This window comes from Bison bison, unplaced genomic scaffold (genome assembly GCF_000754665.1).
Source record: "Bison bison bison isolate TAMUID 2011002044 unplaced genomic scaffold, Bison_UMD1.0 scf7180017864298, whole genome shotgun sequence".
Lineage (NCBI taxonomy): Eukaryota > Metazoa > Chordata > Mammalia > Artiodactyla > Bovidae > Bison > Bison bison.
Genome location: NW_011494870.1, coordinates 2,562,373 through 2,568,090, shown reverse-complemented (window position 1 = coordinate 2,568,090; position 5,718 = coordinate 2,562,373). Strand labels below are relative to the sequence as shown.

At 37.4% G+C, this 5,718-nt stretch overlaps 1 long non-coding RNA gene across 1 annotated transcript in view; it reads left to right on the top strand.

Annotated features, from left to right (window-relative positions):
- Nucleotides 1-5,509, top strand: part of LOC104996781 — a 17,281-nt gene extending 11,772 nt beyond the window's left edge. Inside the window, exons 2-3 of the long non-coding RNA XR_826242.1 lie at nucleotides 4,772-4,914; nucleotides 5,394-5,509. This is a non-coding gene — a long non-coding RNA (uncharacterized LOC104996781). The remainder of the gene's footprint in view (nucleotides 1-4,771; nucleotides 4,915-5,393) is intronic.
- Nucleotides 5,510-5,718: the final 209 nt, after the last annotated feature.

Here is a 5,718-nt window from a genome sequence, read left to right as displayed (position 1 = left end):
TTATTTAACTTCTATGCAGAGTACATCATGAGAAACGCTGGACTGGAAGAAACACAAGCTGGAATCAAGATTGCTGTGAGAAATATCAATAATCTCAGATATGCAGATGACACCACCCTTATGGCAGAAAAGTGAAGAGGAACTCAAAAGCCTCTTGACGAAAGTGAAAGTAGAGAGTGAAAAAGTTGGCTTAAAGCTCAATATTCAGAAAACGAAGATCATGACACTACTCAAGTCACTGGCAAATGCTTCCTTTGGGAGGGACTAATGCCCATGGGATGATACCTTATTCTACCAGCTTGCCTGGAATCATCTCCACCCAAAGTCAGAGTTTCTTCCTGCAGAGTTTGTCTGGTATGTGTGCTTGTTTTTAAATAAAATATATTTGAATGCAATAGTAGAGAAATAGCTCCTTGTATGGAAAGCACAACAGATTAGAAGTTCAAAGGTCTAGATACCAGTCCCATGTAAGTCACCAGGTATCTGTGTGACCTTGGACAAATCACACAACCTGAATCTTAATTTTACCTCATCAGTAAAACAGGAATTATAATATCAATTCTATGTACCTTCTAAAACATTTGGGAAAGTTTCATAAGATAACTGAAAAATTTTCAAATGCAGAAGATTAATAACAACGTTAACAAAAACACATCACAGTAGACCTAAGAAGAACCTATAAGGGACCTAACTAGAGCATGAGTAAGTACCCCATACAGTGGTAGGACAGTTTTCTAGCTTCCCTTTTTGTTTTAGATTTGCTGACCAGTTTTTTCTCATCTCAAAAAGCCATGAGAATAGTCAAGGTGTTCCAGAGAAGTAATAAAGTAACGGGTATTTGCACTTGTGTCGACCTGACTTGCAAGCACAAAAGTGAACTCTGTGTCAACTCTCTGGAATTTTCCTGAGACCACAGTGATCTTCATTCTAGTGTTGCACTCTGCAGTGTGGGAGCCACCAGACACATGTACCCATTTAAATTAAAATTAATTAAAATCAAATAACATTAAAATTTTAACCACATTTCAAATGCTCAATAGCCCCAGGTGGCTAGTGACTGCCATGTTGGACAGATAGAGAACATTTCCATAATAGAAAGTTCTATTGGACTTTATAGTGCATAAAAAATAATAATAATAAGGCTTACCAAGAGATAAGTAGGGAAGATCGTATATGCTTCAAGTTCAAGCTTTGGTTCAATTCTGCCTTTTCCTCAGACTAATGACTTAAACTCCCCTGACTCGGTTTTCTTCATCTGTAAAATTGAGACAGTAACAGTACTGTTTTATAGGGTAATTATGAAAATAAGTGAATAATATAGGTGAGGTATCTAACATATTACACACAATTGATAAGTGTTATTTATTACTGTATTTCATCAAGTCTAAGATGCAGAGCTTTTCACATTTTAACATATCTCAAATTCGTATGTAATTTATAGTCTTTGCCAAAGATACTTGGCAGAGAAATGTGTTGTGACATAGATGTCAATGTCTGCACATGTGCAAATTACCATGTGTGTAGAAGGTTACAGATTCATTTGAGTCTCACCTAAGCTGGGAAATAAGCCTTGTTTGCATGGCATGTAGTTGAACCTTATTTTAAGTTTGGATTCCAATTGTCATTGAAAATGTCTTCAAAAAAGAATATATTAAAATGTAACAGAGAAACAAACAATAATTGTCTTTGCAGAATATTGTCACGCTCTACACAACACAATTAAAAGCAACAGAAATTGCCAAGTCTCTTGGAATAGGCATAGGTTTCTCGAAACTATGAAGAGTCGATGATATATTTTCTTGAATTCCAGTGATCATTCTGGCACCAGTATCCCTCTATCAGAAACAGTTGATTCTGAAGAACCGTCTAATGTCCATTAATATGTAATTCAATTATGACAGAAAAGTTAATTATGATTTGAACCACACAGGGATTGTTCATCAAGCCTGGAATATTATGACACATCTTGAAATGTCTTTCAATCTTAAATATACTAAAGAGGAACAGATTATAAAAGACAGGTTTTGAGGTGGATTGGAGAAGGTCACCATGGTGCTGCTGATAGTGTCCAAACCAAAATAGACTCAGGAGAACATTTTTTACTTCAAATGTGAAAAAAGCTTAGGCTCAGGCCAAACTTATAAACTGAAGAATGAACATCTACAGGAAAAAACAAAATGTGTAATTTTATAGGTGCTTTTTTTCTGAAAAGTTGTTATAAAATTCATGATGTATCTAACAATTTATGATACCTTGTATCAAGGAAATAGATTATCAGCAAGAGATCTATAAGGAAAGAAAAGACAGATCCCTAATCTCCTAAACTTAGCTCTAGAAGACAGAGTTTTTCTTTTTTATTTTTCTATTGATGTTCAGTTGCTCAGTCATGGCCAACTCTTTGTGACCCCAGAGACTGCAGCACGCCAGGCTTCCATGTCCATCACCAACTCCTGGAGCTTGCTCAAACTCATGTCCATTGAGTTGATGGCATCAACTGATGTCAGTAATGGCATCCAACCATCTCATCCTCTGTCATCCCCTTCTTCTGCCTTCAGTCTTTCCCAGCATCAGGGTCAATACATTTCATCAAATCTGATAATTTATTTGAAAAGCACACAATTATTTTCAAAGCAACTAAGAAAAAAAAAAAAAAAAGACCCTGCCAATTAGACTGATACAAGTACCTTATTATTTTGAAAATTTTCACACTTACTGGAATGATTTCTTTAAACTTATTTTTACAGTGTTTTATGTCATTTATTACTCCCATGTATTCACAAAATAAGAAATTTAGTAAAAATGTCTATGATTAAGATGCTACAAAAAATTCTTCACCTAAAGAATCCAACAGACCTTTCTGAACTCCAAGGTCATCATGAGAATATCATACCTGAGCACTTAAGGCAAAATGAACAACTGGAGAACATCCCTCACAGACAGTACTGAAACAGTTTCAGAGTCAGGGGTGGCTGGGGCACTCCTGAAGAAGGGAGAAGGCTGCAGCCTATCCATGGGAAGACTGCCAAGAGGCTGCAAGGTCAAGAACTAAAACTCATCTTGCAGCCTACAGGCCTGAAAATCTCACAGCTTCTCCTACAGAAGCCATCATATGATCTGACTTGTCACTTCTCTGACATAGCGCTTTAATATTATTTACTAGGGCTTTTATTCTCCTTGATTTTAAAAGGTATTCTTGTTCATTGCAAACAATTCAGGAAAACAACATCAATAACAAAATACAAAGAAAAAATATATGTCTCACATCTCATCAATATTGGTGCATTTTGACACATTTCCTTCTAGTCCTTTCCCTGTACCTTAACTAAACTAATACTAGTGATGCAATTTTCTTAGCACTGTTTTCACTTAGCATTTCTGAAAGTCAGAAGAATATTCTGGAAAAACAAAAACAAACAAAAAGCTATCTAACAGGAATCACTTTTATATTCAAAGCCACTGATCGCTGTGTTTCTCCACAGTATTTTTTTGAAGGATAATATATATGTTGAATATAACTTGAAAGGGTGCTCTGCTATTGACTATGGAATTTTCTTCCAAGGAACAGACACTCCATTGGCAAATGCTGACGGTGGTATTTCCGTGATCCATTCCAAACATCAGGACTTGAGTCCTTCTCCAAATGTCCTTATTTGCTTTGCAGTCTAAAACATTAAGGGATTTTAGTGGCCCAGTGATGAATGAATCAATTTTACTCCCCCCTGTTTTGTTTCTGTTTCCTGCTCTAACAGTTACTTTTTCTTTCAATGTAGAATCAGAATGTAATCTTTTAGGGAAAAAAAATTAAATAGTAATTAAACTCAATACACATAATAGGAACAATGCACATAATTCAAGTTATAACAAACATAGTCAAGATATTAAAGTGATAAAATAGTCCAGACAAGATTGTTCATGAAGCAATTCAACGGTATCGTAACTGTCACCTGAAAAATTATATGATGCCTTTGATGGTAAGATGCACCTTGATTTCAATGTGTAAAAATTGCCATCTTAAAATCAATACTTACTTATATATAGGGAAATATTAAGAATGTAGTAAATTTTTAACCCAGGCTTTCCCAGTGGTTCAGATAATAAAGAATCCATCTGCAATTCAGGATTAATCCCTGGGTTGGGAAGATTCCCTGGAGGAGGATATGGCAACCCACTCCAGTATTCTTGCCTTGAGAATCCCCATGGGCAGAGGAGCCTGGTGGGCTACAGTCTATGGGGTCGCAAAGAATCAGATCACAACTGAGCAACTAAACACAAACTTTAACTCAGGAATCCAATCAGTAAAACTCAGACTGCAGGAAATACTATAGGTCAATTCAATTACAAGGAAGGAAAAAGGGAGAAAGAAGGGAAAACAATAGATAAAAAGAGATTTACAAGACATTTTAAAATATATCAATCTATCTTAATGGATTACTATATCCCTAGTATCTCAGAGCGTAAAGAACCTGCAATGTAGGAGACCTGGGTTCATTCCTTGGGTTGGGAAAGTACCCTGGAGAAGGAAATGGAAACCCACTTCAGTATTCTTGCCTGGAGAATCCCCATGGACAGAGGAGCTGGTAGGCTACAGTCCATGGGGTCGCAAAAAGTTGGACATGAATGAGCCATTAACACACACACACAAATTAATGAGATAATTGGAAATTTGAACACTGATTGGATATTTGAAAATATTAGAGGATTATCATTAAATTTTAGATGTAATAATGGTGCTTTGGTTATGTATTTTTCAAAAGAACCCCTATCTTTTTAGGAATACATGTTGAAACAATTACAGAAGAGATGATATGAAATCTGGGATTTGCTTCAAAGTACTCTGTGAGTGTAGAAGGAGTGCAAGTGTATATGTGTGATGGGCAGACTGCTGAAACAGCCTCCAGTAATCCCCACCTTCTGGTAACTACACCCTTATGTAATTCCTTCCCCTTGAGTGTGGGCTGGACTTGGTGTTTTTTTTTCCACTAAGAATAGAATTTAGCAAGGATGATGGGATATCTCTTTTATGATTAGGTTCAAAAGACTGTGTTGGACTTCCCTGGTGATCCACTGGTTAAGAATCCACCTGCCAGTGAAGGGGACACAGGTTTGATCCCTGGTCTGGGGGGATCCCATATGCCTCGGGGCAACTAAGTCCATGTGCCACAACTACTGAGCCCAGACACCACAACCACTAATGCTTGAGTACCCTAGAGCCCATGCTCCATGACAAGCCACTACAAAGAGAAGCCCACACACCACAATAAAGAGGAGCCCCAGCTGGCCTAAAGAAAGCCAGTGTGCAGCAATGAGGACCCAGTGCAGCCAAAAATAAATAAATAAAAAAAGACCATGATTTCCCTTCTTGTTCACTCTCTTGCTCTTGTCCTTGTGGGCAGCCTGATGAAGCAAGCTCCATGCTGTGAGATGCTCTACAGAGATGTCCACCTGGGAAGGAATAAATGGAGGCCTTCCACCAAAAGCTCTTGCAACTGAATCCTGCCAATCACTTGAATAAGCTTGGAAGTGGACCCTTCAGGTGAGATTCGTGATGATCACAATCTTATGAGAGATCCTCTCATAAGGATCCAAAGAAGCCCCATCTGGAGACCTACTCCACATAAACTCTGAGATAATAAATGTATGCTGTTATAAACTGCTAAATTTGGGATCATTTGTTTAAGCCCAGTAGATAACTAATGCAGTATGTGACAAGACTGGCCA